This window comes from Theropithecus gelada, chromosome 1 (assembly GCF_003255815.1).
Source record: "Theropithecus gelada isolate Dixy chromosome 1, Tgel_1.0, whole genome shotgun sequence".
Classification (NCBI taxonomy): domain Eukaryota; kingdom Metazoa; phylum Chordata; class Mammalia; order Primates; family Cercopithecidae; genus Theropithecus; species Theropithecus gelada.
The window spans coordinates 320,437-336,518 of NC_037668.1; the positions used below are offsets into that span (position 1 = coordinate 320,437).

General features: G+C 39.1%; 1 pseudogene; it reads left to right on the forward strand.

The window, feature by feature from the left end:
• The first annotated feature begins 11,554 nt into the window (after nt 1-11,554).
• On the forward strand, nt 11,555-12,373 carry LOC112626922 (annotated as a pseudogene).
• The last annotated feature ends 3,709 nt before the right edge of the window (nt 12,374-16,082 follow it).

Here is a 16,082-nt window from a genome sequence, read left to right on the forward strand (position 1 = left end):
TCGCTAAGACTGTTCTTGTGGAACTGGCAAAGTGATATTTCTAAGCACATGGAGGGCTAAGGTGGAAAAGAAAATATCCTCAGAAAAAAACCGGAAAGAAGTTTCTGAGAAACTGCTGAGTGATGTGTGACTTCCACTCACTGAGTTACAGCTATATTTCATTTAGCTGTTTGCTAGACTTATTTCTGTGGAATCTGAGAACTGATATTTCGGATCCCTTTGAAGACTATAGGGCCAAAGGAAATATCCTCCGATAAAAATGAGAAAGAAGCTTTCTGAGAAACTTCTTTGTGATTGGTGAATTCATCTCCCAGAGTTACAGCTTTTCCCTCAGGAAGCCTTGTGCTAATACTGTTCTTGTGGAACTGAGAAACTGATATTTGGAAGCCCATGGAGGGCTAGGGTGAAAAAGAAACTATCGTAAGATAAAAACTGGAAAGAAGCTTTCTGAGAGACTTCTTTGTGTTCTGTTAATTCATCCCACAGAGTTACAGCTTTACCCTGAAGGATCCATTCACTAAGACTGTTCTTTTGGAATTTGCAAAGTGATTTTGCAAGCCCATAGAGGGTTATGGTGAAAGAGAAAATATCCTCAGATAAAAACTGGAAAGAAGCTTTCTGAGAAACTGCTTTGTGATGTGTGATTTCCACTCACTGAGTTACAGATGTATTTCCTGGAGCTGCTTACTAGCCTTATTTCTGTGGATTCTGAGAACTGACATTTCGGATCCCTTTGAAGACTATAGGGCCAAAGGAAATATCCTCTGATAAAAAAGAGAAAGAATCTTTCTGAGAAACTTCTTTGTGATCGTTGTATTGATCTCACAGGGTTACAGCTTTTCCCTCAAGAAGCCTTTTGCTAAGACTGTTCTTGTGGAATAGGCAAAGTGATATTTGGAAGCCCATGGAGGACTACGGTGAAAAAGAAAATATCCTCAGATAAAAACTGGAAAGAAGCTTTCTGAGAAATTGCTTTGTATTCTGTGAATTCATCTCACAGAGTTACAGCTTTCCCCTCAAGAAGCCTTTCGCTAGCATTCTTCTTGTGGAATTTGGAAAGTGATATTTGGAAGCCCGTAGAGGGCTATGGTGAAAAAGAAAATATCCTCACGTAAAACCTGGAAAGAAGCTCCCTGAGAAACTGCTTCATGATGTGTGACTTCCACACACTGAGTTACAGCTGTATTTCATGGAGCTGTTTGCTAGCCTTATTTCTGTGGAATCTGAGAACTGATATTTCGGATCCCTTTGAAGACTGTAGGGCCAAATGAAATATCCTTTGATAAAAATGAGAAAGAATCTTTCTGAGAAACTTCTTTCTAATCGGTGAATTCATCTCACAGAGTTACGGATTTTCCCTTAAAAAGCCTTTCGCTAAGACTGTCCTTATGGAATTGGCAAAGTGATATTTGGAAGCCTATGGAGGGCTATGGTGAAAAAGAAAATATCCTCAGATAAAAACTCGAAAGAAGCTTTCTGAGAAACTGTTTTGTGTTCTGTTAATTCATCTCACATAGTTACAGCTTTCCCCTCAAGTAGCCGTTCGCTAAGACATTTCTTGTGGAATTTTCAAAGTGATGTTTGGAAGCCCATGAAGGGCTTTGGTTAAAAAGAAAATATCCCCAGATAAAAACTGGAATGAGGCTTTCTGAAAAATTGCTATGTAATGTGTGACTTCCACTCTCTGAGTTAGAGCTCCATTTCGTGGAGATGTTTGCTAGCCTTATTTCTCTGGAATCTGAGAACTGATATTTCGGATCCCTTTGAAGGCTATAGGGCCAAAGGAAATATCCTCCAATAAAAATGAGGAAGAAGCTTTCTGAGAAATTTCTTTGTGATCGGTGAATTCATCTCACAGAGGTACAGTATTCCCAGGAGAAGCCTTTTGCTAAGTCTGGTCTTGTGGAATTGGCAAAGTGATATTTAGAAGGCCATTGTGGGCTACAGTGAAAAAGAAAATATCCTCAGATAAAAACTGGAAAGAAGCTTTCTGAGAAACTGCTCTGTGTTCTGTTAATTCATCTCATAGTGTTACAGCTTTCCCCTCAAGAAGCCTTTCGCTAAGACTGTTCTTGTGGAATATGCAAGGTGATATTTGGAAGCCCCTAGAGGGCTAAGGTGAAAAAGAAAATATCCTAAGATAAAAACGGGAAGGAAGCTTTTTGAGAAACTGCTTTCTGATGTGTGACTTTCACTCACTGAGTTACAGCTCTATTTCGTGGAGCTCTTTGCTAGCCTTATTTCTGTGGTATTGGAGACCTGATATTTCGGATTGCTTTGAAGACTATAGGGCAAAAGGATATATCCTCAGATAAAAAAGAGAAACAAGCTTTCTGAGAAACTTCTTTGTGATTGGTGAATTCATCTCACAGAGTCACAGAATTTACCTCAAGAAGCCTTTCGCTAAGAGTGTTCTTGTGGAATCGGCAAAGTGACATTTGGAAGTCCAAGGAGGGCTATGGTGAAAAAGAAAATATCCTCAGATAAAAACTGGAAAGAAGTTTTCTGAGAAACTGTTTTGTGTTCTGTTGATTCGTCTCACAGAGTTACAGATTTCCCCTCAAGAAGCCGTTTGCTATGAGGGTTCCTTTGGAATTTGCAGAGTGATATTTTGAAGCCCATAGAGGGCAATGGTGAAATAGAAAATATCGTCAGACAAAAACTGGAAAGAAGCTTTCTGAGAAACTGCTTTGTGATGTGTTACTTCCAATCACTGAGTTACAGCTGTATTTCGTGGAACTGTTTTCTAGCCTTATTTTGTGGAATTTAAGAATTGATATTTCTGTTCACTTTGAAGACTATATGGCCAAAGGAAATATCATCTGATAAAAATGAGAAAGAAGTTTTCTGAGAAACTTCTTTGTGATTGTGAACTCATCTCACAGATTTACGGCTTTTCCTTCAAGAAGCCTTTCGCTAAGACTGTTCTTGTGGAATTGGCAAAGTGATATTTGGAAGCCATTTCAGGGCTATGGTGAAAAAGAAATTATCCTCAGATAAAAACGGGAAAGAAGCTTTCTGAGAAACTGCTTTGTGGTGTTTGACTTTCACTCACTGAGTTTCAGCTCTATTTCGTGGAGCTGTTTGCTAGCCTTATTACTGTGGAATCTAAGAACTGATATTTCGGATCCCTTTGAAGACTATGAGGCCAAAGGAAATATCCTCCGATAAAAATGAGAAAGAAGCTTTCTGAGAAACCTCTTTGTGATCGAAGAATTCATCTCACAGAGTTACAACTTTTCCCTCAGGAAGTCTTTCGCTAACACTGTTCTTGTGGAATTGGCAAAATGATATTTGGAAGCCCATGGAGGGCTATGGTGAAAAAGAAAATACGCTCAGATAAAAACTGGAAAGAAGATTTCTGGGAAACTGTTTTGTGTTCCGTAAATTCTTCCCAAACTGTTACAGATTTCCCCGCAAGAGGCCGATCGCTAAGACTGTTCTAGTGGAATTTGCAGAGTGATATTTGGAAGCCCCTAGAGGGCTATGGTGAAAAAGGAAATATCCTCAGATAAAAACTGGAAAGAAGTTTTCTGAGAAACTGCTTTCTGATGTGTGACTTCCAATCACTGAGTTACAGCTGTTTTCATGGAGCTGTTTGCTAGCCTTATTTCTGTGGAATCTAAAAACTGGTATTTCTGATCCCTTATACGATTATAGGACCCAAGGAAGTATCCTCTGATAAAAATGAGAAAGAAGCTTTCTGAGAAATTTCTTTGTGATCGCTGAATTCATCTCACAGAGTCACAGAATTTATCTCAAGAAGCCTTTCGCTAAGACTGTTCTTGTGGAATTGGAAAAGTGATATTTGGAAGCCTATACAGAGCTATGGTGAAAAAAAATATCCTCAGTTAAAAACTGGAAAGACGCTTTCTTGGAAACTCCTTTGTGTTCTCTTAATTCGTCACACAGTGTTACAGCGTTCCCCTAAAGAAGCCTTTCCCTAAGCCTGTTCTTGTGGAATTGCAAAGTAATATTTGGAACCTCTTGGAGGGCTTTGGAGAAAAAGAAAATGTGGTAATATAAAAACTGGAAAGAATATTTCTGAGAAACTGCTTTGTGTTCTGTTAATTCGTCTCACAGAGTTACAGCTTTCCCCCTCAGGAAGCCGTTCGCTAAGGCTGTATTGGTGGAATTTGCAAAGTGATATTCGAGGCCCATGGAGTTCTATGGTGAAAAAGAAAATATCCTCAGATAAAAACTGGAAGGAAGCTTTCTTTGAAACTGCTTTGTGTTCTGCTAATTCATCTCACAGAGCTACAGCTTTCCCTTCAAGAAGCCGTTCGCTAAGACAGTTCTTGTGGAACTTGCAAAGTGATATTTGCAAGCCCATAGAGGGCTATGGTGAAAAAAAAATACCCTCAGATAAACACTGGAAAGAAGTTTTCTAAGAAACTGCTCTGTGATGTGTGACTTCCACTCACTGTGTTAGAGCTGCATTTGTTGCAGCTGTTTGCTAGCCTTATATCTGTGGAATCTGAGAACTGATATTTCGGATCCCTTTGAAGACTATAGGACCAAAGGTAATATCCTCCAATAAAAATGAGAAATAACCTTTCTCAGAAACTTCTTTGTAATCGGTGAATTCATCTCACAGTGTTACCCCTTATCCCTCAGGAAGCCTTTCACTAAGACTGTTCTTGTGGAATTGGCAAGGTGATATTTGGAAGCCTATGGAGAGCTACGGTGAAAAAGAAAATATCCTCAGATAAAAACTGGAAAGAAGCTTGCTGAGAAAGTGCTTTGTGTTCTGTTAATTTGTCTCACAGAGTTACATCTTTCCTGTCAAGAAGCCGTTCTCTAAGACTGTATTTGTGGAATTTGCAAAATGATATTCGAAGCCCATGGAGGGCTATGGTTAAAAAGAAAATATCCTCAGATAAAAACTGGAAAGAAGCTTTCTGAGAAACTGCTTTGTGATGTGTGACTTCAACTCACTGGGTTACAGATGTATTTCATGGAGCTGTTTCCTAGCCTTATTTCTTTGGAATCTGAGAACTGATAATTCAGATCCTTTTGAAGACTATAGGGCCAAGGGAAATATCCTCCAATGAAAATGATAAAGAAGCTTTCTGAGAAACTTCTTTGTGATTGGTGAATTCATCTCACAGATTTACAGCTTTTCCCAGGTGAAACCTTTCGCTAAGACTGTTTTTGTGGAACTGGCAAAGTGATATTTGGAAGCGCTTGAAGGGCTTTGGTGAAATCTGAGAAACTGCTTTGTGTTCTGTTAATTCATCTCACAGAATTACAGCTTTCCCCTCAAGAAGCCGTTCGCTAACACTGTTCTTGTGGAATTTGCAAAGAGATATTTGGAAGCCCATAGAGTTCTATTTTGAAAAAGAAAATATCTTCCCATAAAAACTTTAAAGAAGCTTTCTGAGAAACTGATTTACGATGTGTGACTGCCACTCACTGAGGTACAGCTGTATTTCATGGAGCTGTTTCCTAGCCTTATTTCTGTGGAATCTGAGAACTGATATTTCGGATCCCTTTGAAGAGTGTAGGGCCAAAGGAAATATCCTCTGATAAAAATGAGAAAGAAACTTTCTGAGAAACTTCTTTGTGATTGGTGAATTCATCTCACAGAGTTACAGCTTTTCCCTCAAGAAGCCTTTCACTAAGACTGTTCTTGTGGTATTGGCAAAGAGATATTTGGAAGTCCATGGAGGTTTATGGTGAAAAAGAAAATATCCTCAGATAAAAACTGGAAAGACGCTTTCTCAGAAACTGCTTTGTGATATATGATTTCCACTCAGTGAGTTACAACTGTATTTCATTGAGTCGTTTGCTAGCCTTATTTCTGTGGAATCTGAGAACTGATATTTCGGATCCGTTTGAAGACTATTGAGCCAAAGGAAATAACCTCCGATAAAAGTGAGAAAGAAGCTTTCTGAGAAACTTCTTTGTTATCGGTGAATTCATCTCACAGAGTTACGGCTTTTCCCTCAAGAAGCCTTTCTCTAAGACTGTTCTGTGTATTTGACAAAGTGATATTTGAAAGCCCATGGTGGGCTATATTGAAAAAGAAAATATCTTCAGATAAACACTGGATAGAAGCTTTCTGAGAAACTGCTTTGTGATGTCTGATTCCACTCCCTGAGTAACAGCTTTCCCCTCAAGAAGCCGATCACTAAGACTGTTCTTGTGAAATTTGCAAAGTGATATTTGGAAGAACATGGAGGGCTATGGTTAAAAAGAAAATGTCCTCAGTTAAAAACTGGAAAAATGTTGTCTGAGAAATTTCTTTATGATGTGTGACTTCCACTCACTATGTTAGAGCTGCATTTAGTGGAGCTGATTGCTAGCCTGATTTTTGTGGAATCTGAGAACTGATATTTCGGATCCCTTTGAAGACTATATGCCCAAGGGAAATATCCTCCGATGAAAATGAGTAAGAAGCTTTCTGAGAAACTTCTTTGTGATCGGTGAATTCATCTCACTGAGTTACAACTTTTCCTTCAAGAAGCCTTTTGCTAAGACTGTTCTTTTGGAAGCAGCAAAGTGATATTCTGCAGCCCATGGAGGGCTATGATGAAAAAGAAAATATCCTCAGATAAAAACTGGAAAGAATCTTTCTGAGAAACTGCTTTGTGTTCTGTTAATTCATCTGACAGAGTTACAGCTTTCCCCTCAAGAAGCCATTCACTAATACCGTTCTTGTGTAATTGACAAAGTGATATTTGGAAGCCCATGTTGGGCTATATTGAAAAAGAAAATATCTTCAGATAAAAACTGGAAAGAAGCTTTCTGAGAAACTGCTTTGCGATGTGTGACTTCCACTCACTGGGTTACAGATGTATTTCATGGAGCTGTTTCCTAGCTTTATTTCTGTGGAATCTGAGAACTGATATTTCGGATCCCTTTGAAGACTATACGGCCAAAGGAAATATCCTCCGATAAAAATGAGAAAGAAGCTTTCTGAGAAACTGCTTTGTGATCAGTGAATTCATCTCAGAGAGTTATAGCTTTTCCCAGGAGAAACGTTTTGCTAAGACTGTTCTTGTGGAATTGGCAAAGTAATATTTGGAAGCCCATGGAGGGCTATGGTGAAAAAGGAAATATCCTCAGATAAAAACTGGAAAGCAGATTTTGAGAAACTGCTTTGTGTTCTGTTAATTCATCTCACAGAGTTACAGCTTTCCCCTCAAGAAGCCGTTTGCAAAGACTCTTCTTGTGGAATTTGCAAAGTGATATTTGGATGCCCATAGAGTTCTATTTTGAAAAAGGAAATATCTTCCCATAAAAACTGGAAAGAAGCCTTCTGAGAAACTGCTTTGTGATGTATGACTGCCACTCACGGAGTTACAGCTGGATTTCATGGAGCTGTTTCCTAGCCTTATTTCTCTGGAGTCTGACAACTGATATTTCAGATCCCTTTGAAGAGTATAGGGCCAAAGGAAATATCCTCCGATAAAAATGAGAAAGAAGCTTTCTGAAAAACTTCTTTGTGATCGGTGAATTCATCTCACATAGTTACAGCTTTCCCTTCAAGAGGCCGTTCGGTAGGCCTGTTCTTGTGGAACTTGCATAGTGATATTTGCAAGCCAATAAAGGGCTATGGTGAAAAAGAAAATATCCTCAGATAAAAACTGGAAAGAAACTTTTTGCGAAACTGCTTTGTGATGGGTGACTTCCACTCACATGTTACAGCTGTATTTCGTGGAGCTCTTTGCTTGCCTTATTTCTGGGGAATCTCAAAGCTGATATTTCAGATCTCTTTGAAGACTATAGGGCCAAAGGAAATATCCTCCGATAAAAATGAGAAGGAAGCTTTCTGAGAAACTTCTTTGTGATCGGTGAATTCATCTCCCAGAGTTACAGCTTTCCCCTCAAGAAGCCTTTCACTTAGAATGTTCTTGTGGAATTGGCAAAGTGATATTTGGAAGCCCATGGAGGGGTTTGGTGAAAAAGAAAATATCATAAGATAAAAACTGGGAAGAAGCTTTCTGAGAAACTTCTTTGTGATCGGTGAATTCATCTCACAGAGTTACAGCTTTCCCCTCATGAAGCCGTTTGCTATGACTGTTCTTGTGGAATTTGCAAAGTGATATTTGGAAACCCATAGAGTTCTATTTTGAAAAAGAAAATATCCTCAGATAAAAACTGGAAAGAAGCTTTCTGAGAAACTGCTTTGTGATGTGTGACTGCCACTCGCTGAGTTACAGCTGTATTTCATGGAGCTGTTTCCTAGTCTTATTTCGGTGGATTCTGATAACTGATATTTCGGATCCCTTTGAAGAGTATAGGGCCAAAGGAAATATCCTCCAATAAAAATGTGAAGGAAGCCTTCCGAGAAACTTCTTTGTGATCAATGAATTCATCTCACAGAGTTACAGCTTTTCTCAGGAGAAGCCTTTCACTAAGACTGTTCTTAGGAATTGGCAAAATGATATTTGGAAGCCGATTCAGGGCTATGGTGAAAAAGAAAATAGCCTCAGAAAAAAACTGGAAAGAAGCTTTCTGAGAAACTGCTTTGTGTTCTGTTAATACATCTCACAGAATTACAGCTTTCCCTTCCAGAATCCATTCGCTAAGTCTGTTCTTGAGGAATTGGCAAGGTGATATTTGGAAGTCCATGGCGGGTATGGTGAAAAAGACAATATCCTCAGAGAAATACTGGAAAGAAGCTTTCTGAGAAACTGCTTTGTGTTCTGTTAATTCATCTCGCAGAGTTACAGCTTTCTCCTGAAGAAGCCGTTCGCAAAGACTGTTCTTGTGGAATTTGGAAAGTGATATTTGGAAGCCCCTAGAGGGATATGGTGAATAAGAAACTATCCTCAGATAAAAACTGGAAAGAAGCTTTCTGAGGAACTGCTTTGTAAAGTATGACTTCCACTCAATGAGTTAGACCTCCAATTCGTGGAGCTGTTTGCTAGCCTTATTTCTGTGGAATCTGAGAATTCATATTTCGGAACCCTTTGAAAACTATTGGGGAAAAGGAAATATCCTCCGATAAAAATGAGAAAGAAGCTTTATGAGAAGCTTCTTTGTGATAGGTGAATTCATCTCACAGAGTTACAACTTTCCCCTCAAGAAGCCGTTCGCTGAGACTGTTCTTGTGAAGTTTGCAAAGTGATATTTGGAAGCCCATGGAGGGCTTTGGTGAAAAAGAAAATATCGTAAGATAAAAACTGGAAAGAAGCTTTCTGAGAAACAGTTTTGTGTTCTGTTAATTCATCTAACAGAGTTACAGATTTTCCCTCAAGAAGCCTTTTGCTAAGACTGTTCTTGTGGAATTGGCAAAGTGATATTTGGAAGCCCATGGAAGGCTATGGTGAAAAAGAAAATATCTTCAAATAAAAACTGGAAAGGAGCTTTCTGAGAATCTGCTTCGTGTTCTGTTAACTCATGTGACAGAGTTACAGCTTTCACCTCAAGAAGCCGTTCGCTAACACTGTTCTTGTGGAATTTGGAAAGTGATATTTGGAAGCCCATAGAGGGCTATGGTGAATAAGAAAATATCCTCAGATAATAGCTGGAAAGAAGCTTTCCGAGAAACTGCTTTGTAATGTGTGACTTCCACTCACTGAGTTAGAGCTCCAATTCGTGGAGCTGTTTGCTAGCCTTATTTCTGTGGAATCTGAGAACCGATACTTCGGAACCCTTTGAAGACTATTAGGCCAAAGGAAATATCCTCCAATAAAAATGAGAAAGAACCTTTGTGAGAAACTTATTTGTGATCAGTGAATTCATCTCACAGTTACAGCTTTTCCCTCAAGAAGCCTTTCGATAAGACTGTTCTTGTGGAATTGGCAAAGTGATATTAATAGCCTATGGAGGGCTATGGTGAAAAAGAAAATATCCTCAGATAAAAACTGGAAAGAAGCTTTCTGAGAAACTGCTTTGTGTTTCGATAATTCATCTCACAGTGTTAAAGCTTTCCCCTCAAGAAGCCGTTCGCTAAGAATGTTCTTGTGGAATTAGCAAAGTGATATTTGGAAGCCCATAGAGGGCTATGGTGAAAAAGAAAATATCCTCAGATAACAACTGGAAAGAAGCTTTCTGAGAAACTGATTTGTGATGTGTGACTTCCACTCACTGAATTACAGCTGTGTTTCATGGAGCTGTTTACTAGTCTTATTTCTGTGGAATCTGAGAACTGATATTTCAGATCCCTTTGAAGACTATTGGCCCAAAGGAAATATCCTCTGATAAACATGTGAAAGAAGCTTTCTGAGAAACTTCCTTGTGATTGGTGAATTCAGCTCACAGAGTTACAGCTTTTCCCTCAAGAAGCCTTTCGCTAAGACTGTTCTTGTGGAAATGGAAAGGTGATATTTGGAAGCCCGTGGAGGGCTACGGTGAAAAAGAAAATATCCTCAGCTAAAAACTGTAAAGAAGCTTTCTAAGAAACTGCTTAGTGTTCTGTTAATTCATCTCACAGTGTTCCAGGATTCCCCTCAAGAAGCCGTTTGCTAAAACTGTTCTTGTGGATTTTGCAGAGTGATATTTGGAAGCCCATAGAGGGCTATGGTGAAAAAGAAAGTATCTTCAGATAGAAACTCGAAGGAAGCTTTCTGAGAATTGCTTTGTGATGTGTGACTTCGACTCACTGAGTTACAGCTGTATTTTGTGGAGCTGTTTGCTACCCTTATTTCTGTGGAATCTGAGAACTGATATTTTGGATCCCTTTGAAGACTATAGGGCCAAAGGAAATATACTCCGAAAACAAAGAGAAAGAATCCTTCTGAGAAACTTCTTCATGACCGGTGAATTCATCTCACAGAGTTACAGCTTTTCCCTGAAGAAGCCTTTCGCTAAGATTGTTCTTGTGGAATTAGCAAAGTGATATTTTGAAGCCCATGGAAGGCTATGGTGAAAAGGAAAATATGCTCAGATGAACACTGGAAAGAGCTTTATGAGAAACTGCTTTGTTTTCTGCTAATTCATCTCACCGACATACAGCTTTCCTCTCAAGAGGCCGTTCGCTCAGACTATTCTTGTGGAATTTGCAGAGTTATATTTGGAAGCCCATAGAGGGCTAGGTGAAAAATAAAATATCCGCAGATAAAAACTAGAAAGAAGTTTTCTGAGAAACTGCTTTGTCATGTGTGACGTCCCCTCACTGATTTAGAGCTGTATTTCGTGGAGCTGTTTGCTAGCCTTATTTCTGTGGAATCTGAGAATTGATATTTCGATCCATTTGAAGACTATAGGGCCAAAATAAATATCCTCTGTCAAAAATGAGAAAGAAGCTTCTGAGAAACTTCTTTTTGATCGGTGAATTCATCTCACAGAGTTACAGCTTTCCCCTCAGGAAGCCTTTCACTACGACTGTTCTTGTGGAATTTGCAACGTGATATTTGGAAGCCCATAGAGGGCTATGGTGAAAAAGAAAGTATCCTCAGATAAAAACTGGAAAGAAGCTTTCTGAGAAACTGCTTTGTGATGTGTGACTTCCACTCACTGAGTTACAGCTGTATTTGGTGGAGCTGTTTGCTAGCCTTATTTCTGTGGAATCTAAGACATGATATTTCGGATCCCTTTGAAGGTTATAGGGCCAACGGAAATACCCTTCGATAAGAATGAAAAAGAAGGTTTCTGAGAAACTTCTTTGTAATCGGTGAATTCATCTCACAGAGTTCCAGCTTTCCCCTGAAGAAGCCTATCGCTAAGACTGTTCTTGTGGAATTTGCAGAGTGATATTTGGAAGCCCATGGAGGGCTATGGTGAAAAAGAAAATATCCTCAGATGAAAACTGGAAAGAAGCTTTCTGAGAAACTGCTTTGTGTTCTGCTAATTCATCTCACAGTGTTACAGCTTTCCCCTCAAGAAGCCATTCCCTGGGAGTGTTCTTGTGGAATTTGCAAAGTGATATTTGGAAGCCCATAGAGGGCTACGGTGAAAAAGTAAATATCCTGAGATTAAAACTGGAAAGAAGCTTTCTGAGAAACTGCTTTGTGATGTGTGACTTCCATTCACTGAGTTACAGCTGTATTTCGTGGAGCTGTTTGCTAGCCTTATTTCTGTGGAATCTGAGAACTGATATTTCGAATCCCTTGGAAAACTATAGGGCCGAAAGAAATATCCGTCGGTAAAAATGAGAAAGAAGCTTTCTGAGAAACTTCTTTGTGATCAGTGAATTCATCTCACAGAGTTACAGCTTTTCCCTCAGGAAGCCTTTGCCTAAGACTGTTCTTGTGGAATTGGCAAAGTGATATTTTGAAGCCCATGGAGGGCTATGGTGAAAAAGAAACCATCCTCACATAAAAACTGGAAAGAAACTTTCTGAGAAACTGCTTTGTGTTCTGTTAATTCATCTCACGAAGTTACAGCTTTCCCCTCAAGAAGACGTTCGCTAAGACTGTTCTTGTGGAATTTGCAGAGTGACATTTGGAAGCCCATAGAGGGCTACGGCGTAAAACAAAATAGCCTCAGATAAAAACTGGAAAGAAGCTTTTTGAAAAACTGCTTTGTGATGTGTGACTTCCACTCACTGCGTTACAGTTGTATTCCGTGGAGAAGTTTGCTAGCCTTTTTTCTGTGGCATCTGAAGACTGATAATTCGGATCCCTTTGAAGACTATAGGGCCAAAGGAAATATCCTCCAATAAAAATGAGAAAGAAGCTTTCTGAGAAACTTCTTTGTGTTCGGTGAATTCATCTCACAGTTACAGCTTTTCCCAGGAGAAGCCGTTCGCTAAGACTGTTCTTTTGGAATTTGCAAAGTGATATTTGGAAGCCAANATTCATCCCACAGAGTTACTGCTTTTAACTCAAGATGCCTTTGCTAAGACTGTTCTTCTGGAATTGGCAAAGTGATATTTGGAAGCCCATGGAGGGCTATTGTGAAAAAGAAAATATCCTCAGATAAAAACTGGAAAGAAGATTTCTGAGAAACTGCTTTGTGATGTGTGAATTCCACTCAGTGAGGTACGGCTGTATTTCTTGAAGCTGTTTGCTAGCCTTATTTCTGTTTAGTCTGAGAACTGATATTTCTGATCCCTTTGTTGACTATAGGGCCAAAGGAAATATCCTCTGATAAAAATGTGAAAGACCTTTCTGAGAAACTTCCTTGTGATCGGTGAATTCATCTCACAGAGTTACAGCTTTCCCCTCAAGAAGACATTCGCTAACTCTGTTCTTGTAGAATTTGCAAAGTGATATTTTGAAGCCCATAGAGGGTTTTGGTGAAAAAGAAAATATCCTCAGATAAAAACTGGAAAGAAGCTTTTGGAGAAACTGCTTTGTGATGTGTGACTTCCACTCACTGATTTACAGCTGTATTTCGTGGAGCTCTTTGCTAGCCTTATTTCTGTGGAATCTGAGAACTGATATTTCTGATCCCTTTGTTGAGTATGAGGCCAAAGGAAATATCCTCTGATAAAAATGAGAAGAAAGAAGCTTTCTGAGAAACTTCTTTGTGTTCGGTGAATTCATCTCCCAGAGTTACAGCTTTTGCCTCAAGAAGCGTTTCTTTAAGTTTGTTCTTGCCGAATTCTCAAAGTGATATTTGGAAGCACATGGAGGGCTATGGTGAAAAAGAAAATATCCTCAGATAAAAACTGGAAAGAAGCTTTCTGAGAAAGTGCTTAGTGTTCTGTTAATTCACCTCACAGTGTTACAGCTTTCCCCTCAAGAAGCCGTTCGCTAAGTCTGTTCTTGTGGAATTTGCAAAGTGATATTTCAAAGCTCATAGAGGGCTATGGTGAAAAAGAAAATAAACTCAGATGAAAACTGGAAAGAACTTTCTGAGAAACTGCTTTGTGATGTGTGATTGCCACTTACCGAGTTACAGCTGTGTTTCATGGAGCTGTTTCCTAGCCTTATTTCTGTGGAATCTGAGAACTGATATTTCGGATCCCTTTGAAGACTACAGGGCCAAAGAAAATATCCTGCGATAAAAATGAGAAAGAACCTTTCTGAGAGACTTCTCTGTGATCGGTGAATTCATCTTCCAGAGTTACACTTATCCCTCAAGAAGCCGTTTGCTAAGACTGTTCTTGTGGAATTGGCAAAGTGATATTTGGAAGCCCATGGAGTGCTACGGTGAAAAAGAAAATATGCTCAGAAAAAAACTGGAAAGAAGATTTCTGAGAAACTGCTTTGTGAGGTGTGACTTCCACCCACTGAGTTACAGCTCTATTTCATGGATCTGTTTCCTAGCCTTATTTCTGTGGAATCTGGGAATTTGTATTTTGGATCCTTTTAAAGACTATAAGGCCAAAGGAAATATCCTCCGACAAAAATGAGTAAGAAGATTTCTGAGACTCTTCTTTGTGATCGGTGAATTCATCTCACATAGTTACAGCTTTTCTCTCACAACGCCTTTCGCTAAGACTGTTCTTGTGGAATTGGCAAAGTGATATTTGGAAGCCCATGGAGGGCTATGTTGAAAAAGAAAATATCCTCAGATAAAAACTGGAAAGAAGCTTTCTGAGAAACTTCTTTGTGATCTGTAAATTCATCTCACACAGTTACAGCTTTCCCCTCAAGAAGCCATTCGCTAAGATGTTCTTGTGGAATTTACAAAGTGATATTTGGAAGCCCATAGAGGGCTTTGGTGAAAAAGAAAATATCCTCAGATAAAAACTGGAAAGAAGTTTTCTGAGACTCTGCTTTGTGATGTGTGACTTCTAGTCACTGATTTACAGCTGTATTTCGTGGAGCTGTTTGCTAGCCTTAATTCTGTGGAATCAGAGAACTGATATTTCGAATCCCTTTGAAGACTATACGGCCAAAGGAAATATCCTCCCACAAAAATGAGAAAGAAGCTTTCTGAGAAACTTCTTTGTTATCGGTGAATTCATCTCACAGTGTTACAGCTTTTCCCAGGAGAAGCCTTTCGCTAAGACTGTTCTTGTGGAATTGGTAAAGAGATATTTGGAAGCCCATGGACGGCTATGGTGAAAAAGAAAATATCCTTAGATAAAAACTGGAAAGAAGCATTCTGAGAAACTGCTTTGTGTTCTGTTAATGCATCTCATAGAATTACAGCTTTCCCCTCAAGAAACCGTATGCTAAGACTATTCTTGTGGAATTTGCAGTGATATTTGGAAGCCAACAAAGGGCAATGGTGAAAAAGAAAATATCCTCAGATAAACTGGAAAGAAGCTTTTTGAGAAACTGCTTTGTGATAGGTGACTTCCACTCACTGAGGTACAGCTGTATTTCATGGATCTGTTTGCTAGCCTTATTTCTGTGGAATCTGAGAACTGATATTTCCGATCCCTTTGAAGAGTATAGGGCCACAAGAAATATCCTCCGATAAAAATGAGAAAGATTATTGCTGTGAAACTTCTTTGTGATCGGTGAATTCATCTCACATCGTTACAGATTTCCCAGGAGAATTCTTTCGCTAAGATTGTTCTTGTGGAATAGTCAAAGTGATATTTTTAAGCCCATGGAGGGCTACGGTAAAAAAGAAAGTATCCACAGATAATAACTGGAAAGAAGCATTCTGAGAAACTACTTTGTGTTCTGTTAATTCATCTCACAGAGTTACAGCTATCCCCTCAAGAGGCCATACGCTAATTCTGTTCTTGTGGAATTTGCAAAGTGATATTTGGAAGCCCATGGAGGGTTACGGTGAAAAAGAAAATATGCTCAGATAAAAACTGTAAAGAGGCTTTCGGAGAAACTGCTTTGTGATGTGTGACTTCCACTCACTGAGTCACAGCTGTTTTTGGTGGAGCTGTTTGATAGCCTTATTTCTGTGTAATCTGAGAACTGATATTTCGGATCCCTTTGAAGACTATAGGTCCAAAGGAAATATCCTCCGATAAAAATGAGAAAGAAGCTTTCTGAGAAAGTTCTTTGTGATCTGTTAATTCATCTCACAGAGTTACAGCTTTTCCCTCAAGAAGCCTTTCGCTAAGACTGTTCTTGTGGAATTGGCAAAGTGATATTTGGAAGCAAATGGAGGGCTATGTTGAAAAAGAAAATATCCTCAGATAAAAACTGGAAAGAAGCTTTCTGAGAAACTTCTTTGTGATCTGTAAATTCATCTCACACAGTTACAGCTTTCCCCTCAAGAAGCCATTCGCTAAGATGTTCTTGTGGAATTTGCAAAGTGATATTTGGAAGCCCATGGAGGGTTACGGTGAAAAAGAAAATATGCTCAGATAAAAACTGTAAAGA